We start from the raw sequence: 25,973 nt of genomic DNA on the forward strand, positions 1-25,973 counted from the left end.
GTACCCACCAGAGCCCAGTCCACCCCGCACTGTGGCCATTGCTGGTCACTACCCAAATCCCCTCCCCCTCCCCAATGTGGTCACTGATCCTTGCCTACTGTCCCAGGGTAGAGCCCCCAACCTGGAATAGCAAGTCCCAGCCCTCCCCAGAACTCCAGCAGATTACATGGCTCCAGCCTGCCTGGCCATGGAGCTCTAGCAGGCAGCATGGCCCTAGCTTGCCATTCTCTGGAGCATAGCAGGCAGCAGGACCCCTAAACAGGAAGTGCCTCCATCTGCAGTCAAACTGCCAACCCCAGCACTGGGCAGCCAGAGTGGTCTCAGTATCAAGAGGTCAGGTGGCCCAGCCCTCAGCCTGCCTGCCCCAGCCTCTGGCACCACAACACACATTTTTTCAATTGACTTGGTTACTTTGCTTCATGGGGGTTGCTTTCTGCATGTTTTGTCCAGCGTTCTCCATGCTTGACCTACTCTTTACCTCATTTCTACATTGCTAACTTATCATGTCCATTGTTATCATGTTCATAGTAAATGGTTCTGTGGGTGTTCTCCTTATCTTAGCTAGCTCAGATCGGGTGTGTCTAGACTACAAGGATTTTTCAAAAAAGTAGCCTTTTTTCGAAAAATCTTTACCTGTGTCTAGACTGCCGCCGCGTTCTGTCAACAATAAATCGAAAGAACACAGCAGTTTTGTTGACCGCGGAAAACCTCGTTTTACGAGGAATAATGCCTTTTTTCGAAAGTGCTCTTTCAAAAAAAGGCGCTATGTAATGCAAACTACGTTTTTTTTGAAAGAGAGCATCAAGACTGCCTGGGTGCTCTCTTTCGAAAAAGCGACTTGCTTTTTCGAAACTACTGATTGTAGTCTAGATGCTCTTTTTTGAAAGAGGCTTTTTTGAAAGCATCTTTCGAAAAAGCCTCTTTCGAAAAAGGCATGTAGTCTAGACGTAATATTCTGCCTCTGTGGCCTACTGAATTATTTACACAAACATCCTTTTTCATCCTAATGATTAATTTGTCTCCTCAATCTTATCATACAAATAAATGAAGCCTCCCCTAATTTACATCAGGCCAGGACTGTCAACACGTGTGTGTGTGTGTGTGTGTGTGTGTGTGTGTGTGTGTGTGTGTGTTCCAAACAGTTGTGTGTTCCAAACAGTAGCAAGGAAACAGTCTCTTACAAATGGAGAAAATGTATTGGAGTCTCAGATTGAAAATTCAAGCAATTAGCATTAAACCAGATAAATACAATCTCAGTGTGAGCCTCCCATTTTTATATTCATCTCGAATAAATAAATACAGCGTGCTGACATTGTGCCCAGTTTCCAGAGTGTCACTGGCAGGTGGCCTGTAAACCTGCCTAATGCTACTCAGAGTACTTTACCTCTGCTAGGGCAGCATGCCTCAATAACATGTGCTGCATTATACACATTGTAGTCCAAACAGCTTTGTAGGCAGCACCATCTGTCCTTCTGTTGGACAAAGACACATCTCATACCATCCTTTTCTCTGTTCAATGTGCAGTTGCACTTTCTTCCAGGTGCTCACCAGTCAGAGTCGAACTTCATGAGCCAGGGGTGTAGAGGATAGGTTGGATCTGCCAAAATTACAGCACAGACACCCTGTTGACTGCACAAAGTATCTATTTGTCCAAATTTGAATAGACCTGTCCTCTGAAATACAATGGCATTATGCATGTGCATCCAGCACAGGTGTCCAAGAATCTCCCTCTGTAGTTTCCCAAGGCCTGCATATGGAGTGACTTTCCTATTTACATACTCACGTGTAGTGATGTTAAATTCTCAGGAATAAACTTTCAGAGAATATTCTCATGAATGTTCTTGAGAATATTCTCCAATGCGAGAATTTTTGAGAATTTTCTCTTAAATACTTGTTAAATAGTTTTTAAAGAATTTTACTATTTATAATAATGTCTTTGTTTAATAAAACTTAAAGAATCATGAAAGTTTCCAATTGTTAAAATGAAAATTTGGGAAAGTAAAGAAAAAAAGACAGAGGTTTAAATTACTAGAACTTTTATTACAAATCTTCTGTTGCAGGATACAAATATTTTTAACTTTCTGGATTGAATACAAGTCTAATCAGAATCTGCTCTTTTCGAATCTGATCCATATATTTCTATCTCTTCTTCTTCCTCATACATATCCTCTTCTTCAACTTTTTCTTCTTTCTCTTCAGCATCATCAATTTCTTTTTCCTCATTTCTCTGGTTCTGTTTCCTTTTTTCTCTTGGGGATTTCAATGGAGCAACATTTGGATTTTTAGGAAGCTTTATATCATGGGCTATGAATGTCGCTTGCCTGCCTTTTCTTGTGTTAACTTGTTTCTTTTTGGATTATGAATGATACTGTAAGTACTGAAACGTCTTTCAGTTGCTGCCGTTGTTGGTGGCTGCTTTCCCTAATTTTGATCCATAGCAAATACTTTTCCACCATGTTACTGCATCTACTGAGCCAGCTGATTTTGTTACATATGATTTTCCAAAAAAACCTTCTTTAGCACGATACTCTGCAAGCTCTGCAATGACCTTTGCTGAGTGATCAGTGCCATACGTTCTTGTGACTAATTTATTGATGAATTCAGTTCCTTGTATTTGTTCATTTCTAGTAAGGCACTCACCATTGAATTTTGGATCAAGAATATTTGCAGCATAGTGAATGTCTTTTAGAGCCATATCTTTTCTTTTTTCCAAACTTTTCATCACATCCTGTTTTTCTTGTTTGGTAAGTGGACTTTCGGGAAGTAGCCTATCAAAATGATCGCTTAATTCCCTGAAACATTCAAGAACTTTGCTCATTTTTGGCTGGTCAGATTCAAGCAGAGTAATCCATTTAATAACAGGACTTATCAGTGCATGCAGTTTTTGGACCCGTACCCAAAATACATCTTCATCCAGGATTGAATTCCTGGTATGTTTGCTCAGTTTAGTCTGTAAATCTTCATGGACAGCAAGGCATTTTAAGACTTTTTTTTCATTTCAATTAGCTTTTCAAACAATATAAAATGAACTCCACCTACTTTTAACCGGCAATTTAAGTGCAAAAGTTTGATTTTTCTCTTTTTGAAATGCAGTAAAATGAGCTCGTAAAACTTGCGATGAGTTAATTTCCTTCACAATAGTTTTACAGGTAGCTTCAGTTTCTTGAACAGATTTTAAGTTACTGATGTCACCAATTAACAAATTTAGAGTATGAGCAGCACAAGCATACATAGCAATGTGATTGTATTTTTCGTTAAGCATTGATAAGGATTTCACCATTGCTGCAGCATTATGAGTGACAATGGCACCAAATTTTTCAGTGCCTATTTCTGACATTATTTCTTCCATACGGAATTCCATGTACTCAGCAGTATGGTGTTCAACATCGGTTGCCACTGTCTTGTAAAACACTGGTTGGGGTGTTGATATAATAACATTTATAACCGATTCATTTCTTTGGTTGCTCCAAGCATCACACTGCAGTGCAAGAGAAGAGGCTTCAGCAATTTTTGTTTTTATAAGAGCATCAATATGTTGATATTCAGCTTCCAAAAGTTTGTTAGAAAGTGTGTACCTGGATGGCATCTATAAGTAGTGACTTATAGAGTGAGACACTTTGGCCGATCTAGGTGTGGAAGGTGGTGATGTAAATTCACTAGCACTATCACAGTGTTCTATAGATGTTGATACAGTTGATAGTTGAGGTGATCTGGACTCTGAGAATTTTGTTGCCTTTTCCTTGATGTAAGCAGGAGTCTTCAAACAATTGGAAATATGCTTTCTCATCCTTGTCTCATTTCTGATTAATTCAGCCTTGCAGTACTTACATTCATATAATACTCTGTCTTTAACTGTTGTATGAAGGAAATAATCCCACACATCACTTTTAGGCTTAGTTCTTCTTTTCATACTGATGAAAACACAATTACATCTTTCACAAAAGAGAATAAATGTGTTATTGCCTCTTTATATACTTTTTGTGATGCTTCCAGAAAGTTCCATAACAGTCAGAATTCCTGACTCTCGAATGTTCTAGAAAGTCCCATAACATTCTGGAACATTCTATAATGTTCTCAAACTATCTTGAATGATCAAGAAAGCTCTTTAACATTCAGGGTGTTCTAAAAGTTGAATACAATACATTATTTCAAGAGGAAATGAAAAATTAGAAAATTTTCAAAAATTCTCAGGAATTAATCTTTTGGAGAATATTCTCAGAATATTCTCGTTCTCGGAGAATATTCTCCAGAGAATATTCTCACCTTAAATCACTACTCATGTGTACCTTGTGAGGTCACATAATGGGCATGTGTGGCCCCCAACACAGTTTGGAAGCCCAGACCGTCAAAGTCATCAGTTGGTTTGAGGACATTGCTCACCTTTACAGCTCATGGATGAATCAATATAATAACTGCCTGGCAAATCTCCATCACTGAAAAACTAGTATACTGGCTTGCCAACACTAAACTAATTAGCTAGAGATGGGCAGCTTCCAATGGACGATAGCTACATACCTATGCAGAAAGTAAACCAGATTGTCTCCTCTGATGTGAACAGAATACAGTAAAAATGGTGAGGTTTGTTGTATAAATGTTTTCTTTTTAAAAATAATCCCCAGCCAGTTCGTGTATGGGTGAATCTTTTCTATGAAATACTGTTCTCATTGCAAACGTTTACTATGGAAAGTTGTTAGAAAGAGGCTTGAATTATTGTCTTGCTGAAAAATGATAGTAACTTACTGTGTGGTTCATTAGTCTACCAGATTTTTATTGTCTACTTTTCTTAACAATAGATACTTTCCTAGTAAGGATTTTGACATTGTGGTTTTCTGGCATTTAAAAATCCCAGGGTTCTGCAGTAAAACTGCAAGTAATAGGCAATACATTGTTCAATTTCTAAAGTTCATTGTAGCCCAGAAATGGGATTCATACAATTTCTTTTCCATTTAGATTTTAGTTCTTGCTCTAGTAGTTCAATCATAATTCTCACCATGAAATCATTTTCTTTCCCTTCTAGGAAAGAGAGCTTAATTTCTTTAGTGCTGCAAAACAGGAGACGCAGAGTTAAGGCAACCACTGGAACCTTAGCTAACTGTCCTTTTTTGTGCCTTCAGCATCAGATCCTCCATTGGCGTAATTCAGCCTCACTCTATTAGATCTGGCTCCTCCAACTATAACACATATGATTTTCTATCAAGAGAATAGTTTTATATAACATACGCCAAATGCTGCTCTCAGATTCACATGTTCAGTTCCTACTGACGCTAATGAGAGCTCTGCATGTTTACCTGAAGACACAATTTGTCCCAATTTGTCTTGAAATGTCAAGGCTACATGGGACAATTGATCTCTGTAATTAATTGGCTTCAGAACTTCTACAACAGGCATGAACTTGATTCAGTTCAACTCAAAGGGATTTCTCACTGCTAGAGAGCCTTATAACAATATTTATTTGTTGAATATTTTACTTATATCTTAGCTCTATCTATATGTTTAAAAGTCTCAGAGAGGTAGCCATGTTAGTCTGTAACTTTAAAAACAATGAGTAGTCCTGTAGCACCTTAGAGACTCTCTCTCTCTCTCTCTCTCTCTCTCTATACATATATATATATATATATATAGTATCATGAGCTTTCATGGACAAAACCCACTTCCTCAACTACTCATTTCTATATAATAGGAAACATAGTTATGATTGTGTATAGATATGTAAATACATTTCTATGTTATCTACCATATATCTGAGAGAATTTGTGTGTTTGTCTGTCTGTCTGTCCATGTGTCTGTTTGTCTCTTCAAGAACTCCTCCTAAAGGGTAAGAGCTAGGACCATCAAATTCGGTATACAGCTTCCTCTTATCATAACTTAAAGCAAGATTAGGGTTTGATTGCCCCAGGAAAATGGGATGTGTCTGGAATGGGATTGCTTCTCATAAAACCATACAGAAAAAAGACAGAATCACCAGGCAGGTGAAAAGGGTTGGCTGGAGGTATTCCCATCTCCCCTGTCTGGGACTATCCCTTCCCTGAGCCTCCCAACCTCCAGGTGCCCTTTAGGGAAGATAGGCTGACATTTCTCCCTCACCCTTGCCCCAATTCATATGGGAACATTGCTAGCTGTTCCTCTTCATCAGGGAATGAGGGGAAAGTACACAGTTTGCTGCATTCCTTGCTTTGGCTGGGGGGTGACACATGGGACAGATAAACCTAAACCTGTCCCAATCAGGGGACTTTTCCCTCCTTCCCCCAGCTGTGCCCATTGAAGCTGTGGTGGCCATGGAGAGGCACTTCTCACCTGGCTTCAAAATGCTGCGGTGAGAGGGCCTAGGCTATTCCTGTCTTTCCAGGGCAGTCTTCATACTAAGCCCCCATCCCAGAGCAATGTACATTTTCATTTGATTTTCCTAAAAAATCCCCCCAAAATTAGTTAGCTTAAGGACTCAAGCAACACTGGGTAAATCTTCTCATACATTAAATATACTGTATATCAGAGGTCTCAAACTCATGGCTTGCAGGCCAGCTACAGTCCAGAGCACATTCACAAGATGGTCCTGGGAGTCCTGGTGGCTGGGAGGAGATGGGGGACGGGCACGGGTGTCTGGACCCGACCCTCAAGCCCTGCCCTCAAGCTAGTCCCACCAATGTGGATTGCTTCTCCAGGTTGAGTGAAGAAGAAGCCAGAAGATACCACCCATTGGGTTCCCTCTTAAGGTGTGTGACGGCATGCATACTCACTGCTACAGGGAGTGCTAGGGGGCCAACATCTGCTGCCACCCCATGTCAGGCCTGCCCAGTAATACCCAAGGTTATGTCCCTCACAGGATGGAATGCAAGGGGAAGAGAGGGTGCAGCTGCGGCAGGAAGGGGCAGGGCTTAATGGTCAGGGGTGGGCAAATCCTGCAGGCTGCTGGGTTGCAAATATACTCCAGCCTGTAGGAGGCCTGTGAGCCATGAGTTTGAGACCCCTGCTGTATATTATCTCCAGTTCATGTTCTTTCTAATGTGCATCATAAGCAGGTTTCCTTTTAAATAAATAGGCATAACAATCATAAAATCCTCATTCAACTACTTATGTTGCCTCCTTTCCCTCAACTGCATTCTCTGGCTGTAGCGAGATAAATTAGTCTGGGGCTTTGCCATCTTATTGAAGAGGAATTAGTAATGTATCCTGCTGAGTACAGGGATTCTCTTCCATGGGTGGACTATTTTAACCTTGTGTGTGTATTCTCTGCTCTGAACTATCTCACCGGTGGTAGCACTTTTTTTTTTTATCTCTGACATGCAGAGACTATGTACAATATATTTTGACATCAGTCTGGATGGGTTCTTGTGTGAATGAAGAAGTGCTCAGTCAGCATGTGATATAATCTTTGAAATATATTACTATGAAGGGAGAATGCGCCTTACCTGGAGATTGGATGTCTTTGAGAACTGCCCTATGGGGATTTTAGCTGTGAATGCTCCTGCTATTGTGGGGAACTTTCCTGGCTTCTATGCTACCCCAGAGGAATGGGCTAGTTGAAAGGATCTGAATCCTCACTTCTATTTCCTTTACCCAGAGGCCTCTCTGACCTCAGGCATTCCCCTTTCACTCTCCTGTGGCAGTGTCCTTGTAACCAACAAGGCTGGGCAGTTGCCCCAGGACCTGGTGAGTCTAAAGAGCCCAGGGCTCTTGGTCCCTATCGCTGCTATTGGAGCTGTGCCAGTGGCCGGATCCCTGGGCATATGAACTTTAGTCCACACCCCACCCCTTTATATTCCACTACTAAGATGTGTGCATGTAACACACAATTGTGGAAATAAAACAGGTATTAACTTTGCCATCAATCACATTGCTTCATCCTCCTCCTCCCACAGCAACTTCCCATCATCCTTTGCATATTGCCTAGATTGCAAACTCTTTAGTGGCAGACCTTGTCTCTCAAATCAGAAGGCAGTTAGCATGTTGGAGATATACCAAGAATACAGAAATAATATAGCACTTATTACTGACCCATCTTATCATAGAATCACAGAACCATAGAATTGGAAGAGACCTTAGAAGGTCATCAAGTCCAGCCCTCTGCTCTAGGCAGGACCAATCCCAACTAAATCAACCCGGCCTGGGCTTTGTCAAGCCGAGACTTGAACACCTCTAGGGATGGAGACTCCACTACTTCCCTAGGTAACCCATTCCAGGGCTTCACCACCCTCCTAGTGAAATAGTTTTCCCTAATATCCAACCTGGACCTCTCCCACCACAATTGGAGACCATTGCTCCTTGTTTTGCCATCTGTCACTACTGAAAACAGCCTCTCTCCATCCTCTTTGGAACCTCCCTTCAGGAAGTTGAAGGCTGCTATCAAATCCCCCCTCATTCTTTGCTTCTGCAGACTAAACAGACCCAAGTCCCTCAGCCTCTCCTCATGATTCATATGCTCCAGCCCCCTAATCATTTTGGTTGCCCTCCGCTGGACCCTCTCCAATGCGTCCACATCCTTTTTGTAGTGGGGGGCCCAGAACTGGACACAATACTCCAGATGTGGCCTCACCAAAGCCGAATAAAGGAGAATAATGACATCTCTGGATCTGCTGGCAATGCTCCTCTTAATGCAACCTAATATGCCATTAGCCTTCTTGGCTACAAGGGCACACTGTTGATTCATATCCAGCTTCTCATCCACTGTAACCCCCAGGTCCCTTTCTGCAGAACTACTACTTAACTGGTTGGTCCCCAGCTTGTAACTATGCTTGGGATTCTTCCGTCCCAAGTGCAGGACTCTACACTTGTCCTTGTTGAACCTCATCAGATTTCTTGTGGCCCAATCCTCCAATTTGTCTAAGTTACTCTGGACCCTATCTCTGCCCTTAAGCGTATCTACCTCTCCCCCCAGCTTAGTGTCATCCGCAAACTTGCTGAGGGTGCAATCCATCCCCTCATCCAGATCATTAATAAAGATATTGAACAAAACCGGTCCTAGAACCGAACCTTGGAGCACTCCACAAGAAACCGAACGCCATCCTGACATCGAGCCGTTGATCACTACCCGCTGGGCCCAGCCTTCTAGCCATCTTTCTATCCATCTTACCGTCCATTTATCCAATCTACATTCCCTTAACTTGCTGGCAAGAATATTGTGGGAGACCGTATCAAAAGCCTTGCTAAAGTCAAGGTATATAACATCCACTGACTTTCCCATGTCCACCGAGCCAGTTACCTCATCATAGAAGCTAATCAGATTGGTCAGGACGACTTGCCCTTTGTGAATCCATGCTGACTATTCCTAATCACTTTCCTCTCATCCAAGTGCCTCAAAATGGATTCCTTAAGGATCCCTCCCATGATTTTTCCAGGAACAGAAGTAAGATTGACCGACCTATAGTTCCCTGGATCATCCTTCTTCCCTTTTTTGAAAATGGGCACTACATTTGCCTTTTTCCAATCATCCAGGATTTCTCCCGATCTCCACGACTTTTCGAACATAATAGCCAAAGGCTCCTCAATGACATTTGCCAACTCCCTCAGTGCCCTTGGATGCACTAAGTCCGGACCCATTGATTTATGTACATTTAGCTTTTCTAAATAGTTCCTAACCTGTTCTTTACCCACCACGGGTTGTCCATCTTCATCCCATCTTGCGTCACTTAGCGCAGAAGTCCAGGAGCCGACCTTGTCCGTGAATACAGAGGCAAAGAAAGCATTGAGTACGTCAGCTTTCCCCATATCATCTGTCACTAGGTTACCTCCTTCATCCATTAGGGGCCGCACACCCTCTTTGATCACCTTCTTCTTGTTAGCATACCTGTAGAAACCTCTCTTGTTATCCTTCACATCCTTAGCCAGTCGCAATTCCATTTGCGCTTTCACCTTCCTGATAACCCCCCAGCATTCTTGAGCTATACATTTGAACTCCTCCCTGGTCATTTGTCCAAGTTTCCACTTTTTGTAAGCTTTCTTTGGGTACATCTACACTACAATGTTAATTCGAACTAACTTAGTTTGAATTAGTTAATTCGAACTAAGCTAATTCGAACTAAAGGATCCAGACTAAAAAACTAGTTCGAATTAGCATTTTGCTAATTCGAACTAGCATGTCCACATTAAGTGGACCTGAACCAGGCTTTAGGATGGCCGGAAGCAGTGCCGGCAGGGCATCAGAGGAGGACTTAGAGCGTGGAGATGCTGTCTCAGGCTAGCCGAGGGCTGTGCTTAAAGGGTCCCAACCCCCACCCTGGACAGACAGTTCTCAGGGGTGCCCCGCTTGCAAAGCAGTCCTGGCTTGGAGTGCCCGGAGTACCCACACTGGGCACATCAAACCACTCAGCCATCAGACCGGCTGTACTTGCCGCAAGCTGCCATCTGGGGAGAGGGGGTAATTGGGGGGCTGCAGGAGAGCTTCCACCCCCAGAAGCCCGCAGAGCCAGCCCAGTCCTCCCCATCGGGGGCTCGTACCCCATTCCTCCCTCACCTCCTTCCACTTACCCCTCCCTAGCCCCCCTTCCTGATGTACAAAATAAAGGACAATTGTATTCAAAAATAGAATCTCTCTTTATTGAACAAAACTGGGGGAGACTGGGAAAAGGAGGTGGGAGAGGGGAAGAGAGAGGGTGGGAGTGGGGAGGGCAACTACAATGATGAGGGGTTTGGAAGATGTCCCATATGTAGAGAGGCTAAACAGACTGGGACTTTTCAGCTTAGAAAAGAGGAGACGGAGTGGGGACAAGATAGAGGTCTCTAAAAGCATGAGTGGGGTGGAGAGGGTGCATACAGAAAAGTTCTTCATTAGTTCCCATAAAGAAGGACTAGAGGACACCAAAGGAAAGGAATGGGTAGCAGGCTTCAAACTAGTAACAGAAAGTTGTTCTTCACAAAGCAAAGAGTCAACCTGTGGACTTCCCCTGTAAGCCAATCCGGTCTCCTACCATGTTTGCCTCTCTTGCTACACGTCGGGATGGTTTCTTTCTGTGCCTTCAATAAGGCTTCTTTAAAATACGGCCAGCTGTCCTGGACTCCTTTCCCCTTCATGTTAACATCCCAGGGGATTCTGCCCATCAGATCTCTGAGGGAGTCAAAATCTGCTTTTTTGAAGTCCAAGGTGTATATTTTACTACTCTTTTTTCTTCCTTTGGTCAGGATCCTGAAATCTACCATCTCATGATCACTGCTTCCTAGGTTGTCACTCACCTTCACTTCCTCTATTAGTTCCTCCCTGTTTGTGAGCAGAAGGTCAAGCTGCGCATGGCCCCTGGTCAGATCCTTCAGCACTTGTGTCAAAAAGTTATCCCCAACATTCTCCAAAAACTTCCTGGATTGCCTGTGTACTGCCATATTGGTTTCCCAACAGATGTCAGGGTGATTAAAGTCCCCCATGAAAACCAGGGCCTGCGATCTGGAATCTTGGCTCAGTTGTCCAAAGAAAGCCTCATCTACCTCATCCACCTGATTCGGTGGCCTGTAGCAGACACCAACCACAACATCACTGCTGTTGTTTGCTCCTTTAAACCTAACCCATAGACTCTCAACAGGTTTTTCTCCCTCTTTATACTGGAGTTCCGAGCAATCATAGTGCTCTTTTACATATAGTGCAACTCCTCCTCCTTTTCTTCCCTGCCTGTTCTTCCTGGACAGTCTATACCCTTCCATGACAGCGCTCCAGTCATGCGAGTCATCCCACCAAGTCTCTGTTATCTTATTTAGATCAGGAGACCAGGAGTCAGCAGACTTGGCTGTTGTTTTCAACTCTGTCATTAGCTTGCTGCTTGAATCATGACAACTAAATGAATCTCTCTGTAAATTTAACCATCTTTAAATTGAGGACAATTATATGTATTCACCTTTATAATGGCGAGATTCTTGATTTAAACGGTTGGTGTCCTTGGATCCCACAATTGTATGATGCCCCAGTCCTGTAGCTGGCTCCATACAAGCTCAGATATCTGTCTACAGGAGCTAGTTGTAGCATCATGGCCTTGCTTGTATTTTCTTGTGTTCCTTTCTCTTGTATGTTTTGTACACTATTCATTCTCCTTAGGGTTCAATGAGATGAGAAGTTCAGTTCAGACAGCAAAATATATCACCAGAGCACTAAGACTCATTGCTCACATTAATTACTTTTGGGGACTTTCATTTGAGATATAGCTTTGACTTTAGAACACTATTCTTTTACATTTATTTTCAGAGGCTTTAGTAGTTGGTAAATGGTTTTCAGAATTGATGGATTACTTTGTGATAATATTATTCATGTGCATTTCTTTTGGTCCATCATTTGTTGTTCTATTTCATAAACTAAATATATTCACGTAAAGTTCACTCAGTAAGTTGGTGGTACAGCTGAAAATAAATCCCAGTCATGAGCATCAAGAACACCTCCTTTTCTGTAGCAAATATTACAAACTATAAATGTATTATTTTTTTCTTTAGACGTGACCTTTTAAAGCAATATCCATATAAAGCTCTTTGTGTGCTGATAATAGTTAAGTTTTCAATAACCACACAGTGGAAATCCACCAACCAGCAGTCTTCAGTAATCAAATGGAGATAGCAATTTACCTCAAGCGGCAGATAATAAAAAATAAGAAAAATCCCAGAAAAGCCTCTCATTCCTCAAGCATACTTAACCCAGGTTGAACTTCCCAAATCCTGGACTCTCTAGTCCGGCAACATTTGTGGTCCAGAAGGGCCACAGATATTACTGGACCAAAGAGCCCTGGAGGCTAGGAATAGGAGTCAGCTGGGAGAATGTGAGGGCTGGGGAGTCCTGGCTGGGCCAGCAGCAGCTGGACTGTGGAAATGCAGCATCAGTAGGGCCAAGCAGTGATCAGGGGAGAACCCCAGCATCAGTGGGGTAGGCAGTAGCTGGGGAGCCCCCTTCCCTTGTCCAGTGAACTCCTAGCAACAGTAGGGCCTGGAGGTGTCCAGGGATCACTGGGTCTGGCAGGAGAATCGGGGAGCTCTGGCCCCAGCAGGGGAACCTCTGGCAGTAGCAGGGAGGAGTCTCAGCCGGCTGTTAGGGAGAGAGTGGCAGGGTGGGGAACTCCACAGAGAGGAGCCAGCAGAGGAGCAGCCAGCAGGGGAGTTTTGACCCCCCTGCTCCGACATACTCCTTGGTCTGGGACCTCTCAGGTTCCAAGGGTTCCAGACCAGGGAGGTCCAACTTGTAACAGACTCTCATCCTTCCTCCAAAAGTCCTATTTAACAAGAGGTTTCCTTGCAAAGTATTCATAGATTTTAAGGCCAGAAGGGACCGTTATGATCATCTAGTCTGACCTGCATTACATAGGCCAAAGAACCTCACCCAGTAATTTCTGTTTTAAGCTGATAACGTCTGTCTGAGCAACAACATGTCTTAAAAAAAAAAAAAAAAAAAAGGATACCTAGTCTTGATTTTAAGGACTCCACAGATATTTAACTCCCATATAAGAGTTATATTACATATCTAGAAAAAGGCCCTGGACATCAGCTGAAGTAAATAGATATAGCATCCTTGTTTTCAGTGAAAGTGTGCCCATTGACCCCATCTGAGAAAACTTTCTACCACAGTGATTTTATATTGGGTGATTATTGAGCAACCTTCACAAGTGCATGAAAGAATTTCATAGTGACTTTCAGCTCAGTGTAACTTTGTTACTGTTCCAGTTAGCCATTTGAGACCTCTCAAATATAAATCAAACTTTACAATTTTTAATTTCTGATCCAAGAAGTAGATCATGAACTCTGTAGGTTGGCAGTTCTTGCTCACAGGTATACAGGTCATCAACTTCACAGTTATAAAGGCATTTCTCCTGGGTGTCTGTTGACCTTGCTTGATTTTAAGATTCTTTTGGAGATATTGGGTCAGATTTAAATCTGATTTACATTGGTGTAGGTCAGTGAGCTAACTCCAGTTACTTATACCATTGTAAATAATATCAGAGTCCAGCTCCTTGAGTAGGGATTGACTGTGATGTTCAGTTGACTGTATCCATCATGATCAGTGTCCTGAGACTTCTTGTGACTCTTGCTAGAAGTTGCATTGTAATACGACTTTATTTCATAGAATTTAGAATGATAACACACAAGAACAAAGTTCATGATATACATTAGAACATACAAATGGCCAATGAAGTCAGACCAAAGGTCCCTCTAACTCAGTATCCTGTCTTCTGACAGTGGCAATTGCCTCAGAGAGAATGAACAAAACAGGAGATCATCAAGTGATCCATCTTCTGTTGCCCATTCCCAGCTTCTGGCAAATACATCTTAGATGAGAAACATTTTGAGGCAAATATTTTCCCAATAATAGAAAGTCAATTCAGGTTCTATATAATATGAGGCTGAAAATCTTAAAATCCCAGTTTTTCAATTCAGCAAACATCAATAACTAAGGAATCTAAGTCTCAGAGGGGTAGCTGTGTTAGTCTGTAACTTAAAAAAACGTATGGTCCCGTGGCACCATTGCCCTAGTCTACATTAGGACTTTATTTTGAAATAACCCCTCCCACAAGGTTGAATTTATAAGTGGAGCATGCCCATTACCAAGCCTGTTATTTCAAAATAATGGGCCATGGAATATGAAATCTGTACTGTTTTTCATTAGGAGTAATGCTAAGTCTGAAATAGTTATTTCAAAATAATGGTAGTGTGGACACTCCGGTGCCACTATTTCAAAATTATTACTTCCCAGAGCAATTTGAACTAATTATTCCCCAGTGCTTCCTGGGGCTTAAGTCGAGGTAGTGCATCCACATTAACGAAGCCTGCCTCGGACTAATTTCAAGGCTTACCCATAGTATGGACACACTAGTTCAATTTTGTTAAATCGGAAGCTATTAAATTGAATTTACTCATTTCAAAATAGTTTCCTAGTGTAGACATGGCCTTAGAGACAAACAAAAATATATAGAATCATGAGCTTACGTGGGTAAAACCCATTTCATCAGATGAAGGTGCCACAGGACTAGTCAGTGTTTTTAAGAATTCTGAGTTTATTTAGGTGAAAGACTGGCAGATATTTCTGACAGGAATGCATAGAGCCATTGGTCCATACTTCCTACCTGCTTCATTCTTGCCACCAGGTAAAAGGTGAGCTTTTCCAAGAATTTCAATCCTGAGTAGGCCTGGAAAAACTGTATGAGGTCTCTGTTATCCTACAGCTTCATTTGAATGTCTAGAGACTCTAGACCAACCCTGACAGGTGTTTGTCTAATAGAATGACCAGTGGTGGGGATTCCACAATTACTTTGGTAATCTATTCCAGTACATAACTATCTTTAAAGCTCGGATTTTTTTCATTAATAATTAACCTAAATAGCCCTATCTGCAGATTAAATCAATTGATTCTTGTCATGCCTTTATTGGACCATCCTCTTTATAAATAATCTTCAGATATGTGAAGGGTTGTATAAAGTCCTCCTTCAGTTTTCTTTTTTCAAAATTAAACATACTCCATGGGCTTTTTTCCCCCAACCTTTCTTCATAGGTCAGGTTTCCTAAACCTTCTATCATTTTTGTTTTTTTCCTCTGGACTCTTTTTGTGCACATTGTTTCTAAAATGTGTCACGCAGAACTGGACACATTACTCCAGATGAGACTTCACCAAAACCGAGTTGAATAGGATAATTACCTCCCATGTCTTACATACAAAACTCTTGTTAATACACCCCAGAATTATATTAGCCTTTTTTCATAATTGTGACATATTGTTGGCTCATATTCAATCTGTGATCTACTATAAACCCGAGTTCCTTTTTGCCAGTAATACTGCCCAGTCAGTTATTTATCCCCATTTTGTATTTGTGCATTTGATTTTTCCTTCCTGGATGTAGTACTTTGCATTTGAGTTTACTGAATTTTATTTTGTTGACTTCAGACAAAATCTCCAATATATTCAGGTACCTTTGAATTCTAAAGCTGATAGCTCCAAAGCAATTTCAATTCCTTTCAGCTTGGTGTCCTCTGTAAGTTTTATAAGCATTACCCAAGTCATTCATTAAAATATTGATTAGTGCTAGGCCTAGGCCAGACTCCTGAAGGACTGTCCTCCCAGTTTGATAGTGAGCAGAATATTAGGAGAATATTTAATTTACTTATGACAGCAATGTGCATCACCTCAGGCTCCTTTTGGTTACGGGCAACTAAAGTATTTAGAAGAAAAATCAACTAATTTGCAGACAGAAAGTATAATTTCTACTTCTGTTTTTGAGGCAAGTAAAATTAAATCTCTCCAATATGTCCCTCCCCACCCTGGATTGTGTTAGTCGTTTCTAAAGAAAGCACAATAGCGCTTGGAAAAGCTGTTGTTCACTGTAGCTGAAAGAGGGAATGATATAATCAATGTGTAATATTTTAATTTGACTTTACAAGAATAACTGTAGTATGATAGCTCACATTTCACTTGTACCACACACCAAACAAACTCTTTATATGAAGAGAACCCTAGTTATTGTAGCTTTGGTCTCCGTACCCAGTAAAACCCATCTGCAAGGTATAACACTTTGTGATGCTTATCAATATTCCATACATGCTGTGCAACAGCTAAGTGCTCTGGGCAGCATGCCAATTATGGCAGGAATGTGTCTTGACTATCCCAATTTTCTTCCTGATTGCTCTTCCTCTGGGGGATATGGTTTGACTCATGGCTTGTCTACGCTGGTAATTACCCAATTGCAGCCATTAGTGTAGTTTTACTTTCTGCAAAACCCTAATGCAGATAAGGAAATTTCCAGTGGTAGAATTTAGCCCTCTTGAAACAGAAGTAAACTTCCCTTTCTACCCGCAAGATACACTGAGGGCTGAAATCAGGGCTAATTCCCATTTTAGATAATGCCTGAAACACATTAAAGTGGAGATATCAGAATTCATAGGTGTTCTCATCTCAACTACAACATAGATCTCAAAGCTGACGCTTTGCTCTGCCCTTTAGATTTCCCCCCAATTGTGTATTTTTCTCCAAAGAAAGATTATGTAGTGTTTTTCATCAGTAGATTCCAAAGCACTTTGTAAAGGAGGTAAGTGTCATTGTCCTCATATTAAAGATGGGAAAACAGAGGCACAGATGCTTTTCTATACTTCATAATAATTTAATTTAAAAAATCTGAGTCTTTTCTTTTGTGCCTTCAAAATATATTGGTAGAGGAGGTCATTCATCATCCTAGATAAAGAAGCAACAGTTCTAAGAGCTCCAGATATTTTATCAGTGAATATTTAGCAATGAAAATTGGTAGCAGCTAAGCATACTCTTTCCTTTCCCAAAGGCAATAGAGTACGTTTAGAAGAGAGAGCTGTTTCAAAATGTTTCCTACAAAAATATCCTCCTCTTCACTCTTGCCTCCACTTCCTTACTACTTGCTGTGGCTTCAGGCAATTGGGGCAGTCAGATGGAGACATTATTTTGATATGAGTAGCGACTATTTAATTTGAATTAACAAGTATTCACAGATTCAGATGGGCAGAATTATTTATCCAGGCTAGAAAGCATTTGCAATTGGAGATTAAAAGATAATGTGTACATCCATTGGTCTTCAGCTCCTCTCGGTATGTTGTTTTTGTATGTTATGTTTTCCAATTAAATGAGCTTCTTATGTCATTGCTGAGAATGTGGAAAATAATGAGTTAATGCTGATGGCATTCCAGTTAAGAAGGAGCTTTTTGTTATGCTGAACTCAGTGGCCAACTTCAGGATTGCAAATAGATAACTTCATGCAGGGAGAATTTTAAAAAGTCAAGGGAGGTAATATTACTAAATACATCATTTTCTGCTCTCTGCGTATATATATATATATATATATATATATATACATGCATATATGTATGTGTATACATACACACGTTTGCATGTATATTGTGATAGATCCAGGGCAGCTGGCTACAATAGTCTGGTGTAGAGCAGATGTCCCGGGAGCTGGGTGAATGGTTTTCTGTTTCCTGAATTAACTGCCAGAGACTGCTGTCATGTAATCAAGGCAGGCAGGTACCTGAAGCTAATTAAGAGCTTGCCTGAAGCAGGCAGTTAATTAGGCACCTGCAGACAATTATGGCCTGCTGGACTACTTTAAAAGGTTTCCCCTCAGGTAAGAGAGGAGAGAAGGAAGGAGAAGAGTTAAGGACTCAGAGGTAGAAATGGGTTACTGGAGAGCTGAGGCCTGCACAAAGGAAAGAGTGTTTGTGCTGAAACAGGAAAGTTTCACTCAGGTACCAGGGAGGAGGTACTAGGGGAGCATTTGGGAAAGTGGCCAAGGGAAAAGGCTGATGTATTGGGGTTAGGGGAAAACCCCATCAATTGCTGCTACCTAGAGCTCCTAGGCTGGAACTTGAAATTGTGGATAGGCCTGGGTTACCACCAATTCTCCCCCTGCCCCCTTGCTACAAGTCTGTTCCTGGAATGGGAGGCCAGGATTATGGAGGGGTTTCAGCCCAGACCTTTGACTTTGCAAGTGATTAGGATAGCTCAGGAAGCTGTGACCTTGACCTCTAGAAAAGGCCAGTCTAGAGAGTCACAGTGAGCCTCCAAGACATACAACAACTGCTTAGAAGCACAGGATCCATGGTGCATGTCAGAGCATTGCCACAATATGTATACATTCAGCAAAAATGTTTACTACTGATATATATTGTATATGCATGTATACACACACACACACACACACACACACGATTTCTCTTTTCTCCCAAGCCTTCTTTATTCTCTACATTCAGATTTTCTTTCTTCTTCTTCTTCCTATTTTCCCCACACCTTTAAACTCTTCTACTCACCTGTGCTACTCCCAACTATTCTAGTTACATAAGAATGGCCATACTGGGTCAGATCAAAGGTCCATCTAGTCCAGTCCTGTCTGCCAACACTGGCCAATGCCAGACACCCCAGAAGCAGTGAGCACTTCCATTCTAATAAGTTATATTTTCTGTCCAGTCTGACTGGCAGTTACTCTCCCTCAGCCATGTTTCCTCTTTCCTCCACTGCTAGCCTTAAAGGAGGAGTATAAAGTAACATTGAATCATCCAGAGGGTTTGTTTTGTATTGGAATTTCAGTGAAGGCTGGTGAAGTAGGTTCAACTTCAGACTCTCCCCAAATTTAGTTCTATACTCGGCAGAATTACTATTTATTCCTCAGACTAGTCAGCAGTAACAGCCTCTTTGCAACAATATTGTCTGAGGCAATATGATCTAGAAGACTGTTCATGGAATTGGGATCCTGGAGCACTTCACTTCTAATCTTACTTATGGTGTTTGGCCTTGAAGAAACAGATTGCCCTATCTGTAAAACTTGAGTGATGATACTGAACCCAGGAGGGCCAACAGCCTCACTGGGCCAAGGCGAGAGGGTCCCTGCTCCACATCCCTGGAAGGGACGGGGCCTCAGGCAGAAGGGCTGGGACTGGTGGCAGTCAGTCCTCAGCATTGCCCAGATTGTGGTGTGCTTCCCCCTCCCCGATCCCTCAGTGCTGCCTACAGCATGTGGCACAGCACTCGGACAGCGATTTAAAGGGGCCAAGAGCTCTAGCTGCTGCCACTGTCATAGTAGTGGTAGTGTTGTCCAGTAACTCTGGGCCCTTTTGTATTACCAGGCCCCGGGGCAACTGCTCTCTTTTCCCCTCCCCTTGTTGGCAGGCCTGATAGAACCTATTGTACCTGCCTGGCAGGGCAATTCTGAGGACTAGAGCATCTGCTAATGGTAATTATTACTAGACTCTTGGGCAGCCACAAAGTGTTGTGAAATCACAGCACTAACGTAATTCCACATGGTTCAAGTTATGATCCAAAGAATGAATATGCATTGCTGGAATAAGTGTTTACGAGCATTTTGTCAATGTTTACAAATCCAGATAATGTTTTAATTAACACAAGAGTGTATTTTGGTTTGTTAGCTGTGTTGTTTCTTCTTCCACACCTCAATCAACTGTGTGGGGTTTTATACATTTATTCAGATGATTACTTAGAATCATAGCTTTCATGTTTCCAACTATGTTCAGATCAGTTATAACACTGGATCATCTGAGGTTTCAAATGCTCTCCATTCCCACTGAAATCAGTGCATCATGTTAATGGTGCCACAGCATCTGAGTCATTACCAGGAGCTTTGCTCTTCTGTTTTGAATATGTATGAGAAGCTGACCAAAAATATCCTAAGTATAGCCAAAAGCAGCACGATATTTTAGTTGAAAACATATGTTTTGCAAAGTCTGAATTTGTGAATAATGTAAAACTTCATACTGTATTAATTGATAAAAATATCATTCATACATTATCACTTAGAAATCAATATGCAAAACCAAAAGCAAAATTGCTTTGTAGAGTGTTAGATGAAAGAAACACATCAATCATTTCTTAAAGGCTTTGTTTAGTCTCATAAGCTGTATTGTACACTGTCCCTGATCATGGAGAAAACAGCTTCAAATTTAGGTCCCCAAAATCAAAGGTGACAGTACAATTTATAATTCTGCCTTCCTTCTGAAGGATAGAGAATCTAAAGCCACAGACTTTTCCAGGGTGGTACAACTGAGACTGGGCAGCAAGGAGAAATGATTGGCCTGTGATTAATATGAACTGCAGGAAACTTCAGAAGAGTACTTGGATGAATGTTTGTCTCTTGCATTTTGGAGACTGTTCATTGTGTGGCACTTTGCTACTGGCAATCCTTGAAATCCGTGTCTGTTCTCCAGCTGAGAGTTCTATGATCCATCTCATTTCTGCCTGACATATTCCAGGTGAACTCTGTTTTGTCTTATGCCTTTGGGTGTCTGTCACTTAACATGACCAGCATACAGAACTCTTTGTAGCAGAGGCTTTTGAGGGCAGAGATTATGAGTCTGAGGCCTTGGCCAAAACAGTCAATATCCCACTGCCTCCCATTCACTTGTAAATCTGGATTTTCAAGAATGTAAAGAGGCCAGGACACTCATCTGAAACCCTCTGCTGATTGTTGACCTCACTTGAAGGGTCTTCAGCACTTTGCCCTACCAGCCGGGGGTCACAATGAAAATAAAATTATTTTGGGGACCACAGGGCCCCTTCACTCAGGCTTCCAAACAAGCCTTGTCTCCTTCTGAGGGTTTACATCACTTCACTGGTGATTGGTTGGGGAACCCAGGCCCGTCCTCTACTGTGGGTTCCAACCCAGGGACCTTATAAACAATAGCCATGTATCTCTCCCTTCAATTTGTTGCTGTTACTTCCCTGGGCCTCTTCCCAACTGCCCCCTTTATTTTCACCCCTTACCTCATGGTTAAAGCTCTTAAATCCTCTCTCCCCCAGCTGAAGTAGGAGTGCCAACTTTCCTGAATGGATGGACCATACGCCATTATCACAAACGAGTCTGATCCATCAGGCTGGGAAAGTTGGCAACCCTAAGCTGAAGGAAATACAGCCAGAACCAGCCTCTAGTTATCCCTTGAGTTCTTGTGGCTGGAGTGGAATACCCTTAGCCTGTAGTAGCAGTTTAGTCCCTGAAGCTCCTTTTATGGTAGCCTGCTGGGCTCTAATTGGCTGAATCCATGAGGTCTCTAGAGGTAGTCCATCTTTGATGCTCCGTTCCTGGGGCTACATGTAGTAGGACTGGGGAAACCTGATCTGGAATTATGGTCTGATCTGTGTGCAGCTCTGGTCTCCTGTGTTTAAGAAAGAATAATTTAAACTGGAACAGGGGCAGGACAGGGTCACTAGAATGTTCAGAAAAATGCAGGACCTGCCTTACAAGAAGAGACCTAAAATTGACTGACTGGCTAACCAAAAGAAGGCTGAGAGGAAATATGAGTAAACATTAATTCCTCTCCCTCCCTTATAATTAAGGGCCAATTCTGGCTTAAGAATAAATGGATATATGCTCTCTATCAACAAGTTTAGTCTTGAAATTAGAGGAGGGTTTCTAACTCTCAGAGAATTGAAGTTCTGGAGCAGCTTACATGGGTAACAGTGGCACCAAACACCTAACTGGTTTCAAAACTGAACTTCATAAGTGTATGGAGTGGATGGTAAGAGGCGAGAGCCTACAATGGCATGTGGCTCACCTGAGACTGCTAGTAACAAATATCTCCAATGGCAGGAAAACCTTTTTTGAGTCAAGGGCCACTGACTCACAAAGAAATCAGTTGGGGACCACACAAGCAAGCAAGCAAGAAAACCTCCAAATCTGCAACCCTCACTGATGTGGCCCCAACTGAGACACTTCACTCATCTGGTGCTCCAGCCCCACCAGGGAAGGGGTGGGACAGATTTGGGCCAATGGAAGCAGTGAGGAAAGCCACCAGGCAGCATGTGATTGCACTGCTGTTCCCCCAGCTGGGGGAGGAGGAGGAGGAGATAGGTCATACAGCTAGGCTTTGGGTTTTCTCTTCCCCATCCACCCTCCCACAGCAGGAAGCAGGCAATGGCACTCCAACCACGTGGACCATCTGGGAGGTGGCCATGGACCACTAGTGGACTGTGGACTTCAGTTTAAGAACCACTCACTCAGTGGTCCCCAACACGGTACCTGCAGGCGCCATGGCGCCCGCGGGGGCATTCGTGTGTGCCCGCCAAGTGCTCGGGGCTGGCCTGGCCCTGGGCACGTGGCGCACGCATGGTGCCAAAGCCGACCCCGGGCGCATGGCGCACGGTGAGCGCTGGCCCTGGGAGCGCTGCGAATTGGCCGCCTGCGCTCTGGGCGCGCGGCGCTTGGAGGAGGCACTGGCCCCGGGCACGTGGCACTTGGGGGGGAGCTCCGGCCCCGGGTGTGTGGTGCTTGGAGGGGGGAGCTCCGGCCCCGGGTGTGTGGCGCTTGGAGGGGGGAGCTTCGGCCCCGGGTGTGTGGCGCTTGGAGGGGGGGGGCGCCGGCCCTGGGCGCGCGGTGCTGGGGGGGGGGATACTGGCCCTGGGCGCACGGCTCTTGGAGGTGGCCCCGCTGCCGGGTGCGCTGATATGGGGGGGGCCTGGCCCCGGGCGCGCGGCGGGCGAACGGCCACGCCCCCTGGCACCAGGCAACCTCCAAAGGTTGGGGACCACTGCACTAACTTAAAGTAAAAAAGAATAGATTAAGAATGGATAAACCCACTCAGAAAAATAAGAGCCATTCTCCTTCCCTGAAAATGTAAACCAAATTCCAACTCTTTTTTAATGTTGAGATAGAGATTGTACTCTCCTGGGGCTGTGGCACTTATTTTTGTTCTGTGTTTGCAACGTACCCACTACAGCAAGCTTCTGGTCAATGACTAAGAGCTACTGCAAATAATGGGAACTCGGTTACTTCAGTTGCATGATGAATAAAAATGATCATCATCCTGACTCAGGGACTGCTGGATATTCTAGTCAACATGAGCAAAGACGGTAGAAGCTGGCCCCTGATGAGTGAGATTAGATAATGAGCCCAGCCATTACCTTCCCAGAAGACAACCTACTCAAATACCTGGTAGGGAGGAGCAAGTGGGTGACTTGCCCTGTCCCCCGCAGCTGTCAATTACAGTGCAGAAAATGGGGAAACACTGATTCTCATACTCTTACCTGGTGTCACAGTGCTTGCTCTTTCTTCCCAGTTCCTTTAGGAGCTGGCCTGTAGGCCTGCTCACATTAAATCACCAAAAGCAGTTATCTTCAGAGGACAGAGCTGCTTCATCATTTCTTGAGTAGTATGGCCTAGAAATGTTTTCAAAGGTCCAGCAGCAATGGCCCTTTAACACTCTGTGGCAGGGACCTCGGGGTTCAGTAATCTATCAAAAATCCCAGACAGCAAACTAGCTGGCTATTACCATTTTTATTGACAAAATTACAGCCCTAACAAGGGCTTGTCTGCACTTGAAAGTTAATTTGTATTGATGTGGAATGTGAATTGAAAGCAAAGTAGTTACGTAGAATAAATCCATGTGTGGACATTCTTATTCTAGAATAATTCCCTGTGGAGACAAAGCCTTAGGAACCTGGACTTTTTCTTCTTATGGCAACAGCACACCTATAGGATAGCAGTCCAATAAAAGTGTTCTAATATTGGGCCTAATGCAACTGTAATAGGCCCAATATTAGAACCTAGGCATTTGCCACTCAACTATGCAAGGTCAGAGGCCAACTGGCAACTGATTCTTACTTGTCTTGCCAAGGATGTACAAATGTATAGTATGTGAGACATGGCAGAGATAATGTTGTGCAAAGCCAATTAATTTTCTCCTAGGGCAATCAGTCCAAATAGTAGCAGCACTTGCAAAATAAAATTTCCTGTTCCAATGCAAATAACTAACTGGCAAGCTGCAACCACTCACGACTGAAAGGCCAGCTGGCATTGGTTGACATTTGTGCCTCAAAGGTTTTACAGATTCCCTGCAGATTGTACAGAGATTGTTTTGCAGGAACAATTAATTTATTACTGTGACAACCTGTAGAAATAGAAGGATCTGCTGTCAAGAAATATTTTGGTCTGTTTCTGTTCAATTAACCAACTGATGTCCAGCTGGAAAATGGCCATTCCAGTTCAAAAGCACAGTAGAGAGCTAAAGCTTTATCCTTCTTCATTTGTATTTTTTCTGCTGAAGACTGAAGATACTAAAATGTATTTTTGTTTACTAAGATCTGAGGCTATTGACTTAACCATGGATGTGCAAAAAAAGGGTGGTCAGCAGCTTGCCAGATTTTGAAACTTTTAAACATCTTATTTAAGCTTAGCAGTATCTGACTTTCATGTACAGAAATTATTTATATTGTCACAACCTCTCTAGACTCACATGGGGTATGTCTACACTACCACCCTAGTTCAAACTAGGGTGGTAATGTAGGCAACCGGAGTTGCAAATGAAGCCCGGGATTTGAATTTCCCGGGCTTCATTTGCATCTCGCCAGGCGCCGCAATTTTTAAATGTCAGCTAGTGCGGACTCCGTGCCGCACGGCTACACACGGCATGGACTAGGTAGTTCGGACTAGTCTTCCTAGTCCGAACTACTGTTACTCCTCGTTTACTCCTCATTACTCCTCGTGTAGCCACGCGGCATGGAGTCCGCACTAGCGGACATTTAAAAATGGCGGCACCTGGCGAGATGCAAATGAAGCCGGGAAATTCAAATCCCGGGCTTCATTTGCAACTCCGTTTGCCTACATTACCACCCTAGTTTGAACTAGGGTGGTAGTGTAGACATACCCATGAGGACTCTGGTGTTATAGTAAGATGTGTAATGTTATATAGTAGAGACAACCTCTCCTCTAAAGAATTTACAGTTTTGGAATGGCCATTTTTTCCATCAGTTGGTGCACAGACAGTCCAGCAAAGTGTTCAGAGCTGTAGCTGTCTGATGGGGTGCCAGAATGAGTCAACTAAGGGACAATGACCACATCACTTTTTACTGATTGTAAGGGTGAGTATTGGGTGGAGTACAGAGAGGAGTGACCATTTGCATATGCAGGGCTCGCCGAACCTCAGTGAGCCCTGCTCGCCAGCCGCGCTGTCTGGCGATCTGCACATGCGCAGATCGCCCGAACCTGGCTCTTCTGGGTTACAATCTACTTGCCACGGGCGAGTAGATTGTATTATTTGTTGAGCCCTGTGCATATATAAGTTCCCTTTACTATAGAAGCCTCTGACTTTAACTGGGAGGATCCTTTGTGCTGCAGTCTAGCCCTAGAGACTACAACTCCAATGAGCCCTTGGGGAAAAGAAGAGAAATGGTGTTTCTCTTCCATGTTGTGTGGGGAGAGAGTTGAGGGGCTCCATTTTTGGAGAGAGGAGGCAGAAAATCTACAAATACCTCTCCAAAGTTGCAATAACCTCTCTGCAGGATTCCACTGAGATCCCAGCAAGCATCAACATGCTACTCAGCCATATCGAATTGCTACACAGGGCTACATGCAGCTCACAGAAACAGCCAGCTTCCTACTTTCCCATGCTCTCAGCCCTGTACTCCACAGGTCACACCCACTTACCCCCTGCGTCTCATCCACTGCTTCCTGGTCCCTGGAAAGTGGTTGCTCAGACTGTCTATGTCCTGTCAGCAGTGGAAAACAGCTCCTGGCTGCCAGATACACAGCAAGCCTAGGGGGAGCCTCTGATCGTTGTCTAGCTCGACCTCT

This window comes from Pelodiscus sinensis, chromosome 3 (assembly GCF_049634645.1).
Source record: "Pelodiscus sinensis isolate JC-2024 chromosome 3, ASM4963464v1, whole genome shotgun sequence".
Taxonomy (NCBI): Eukaryota; Metazoa; Chordata; order Testudines; family Trionychidae; genus Pelodiscus; species Pelodiscus sinensis.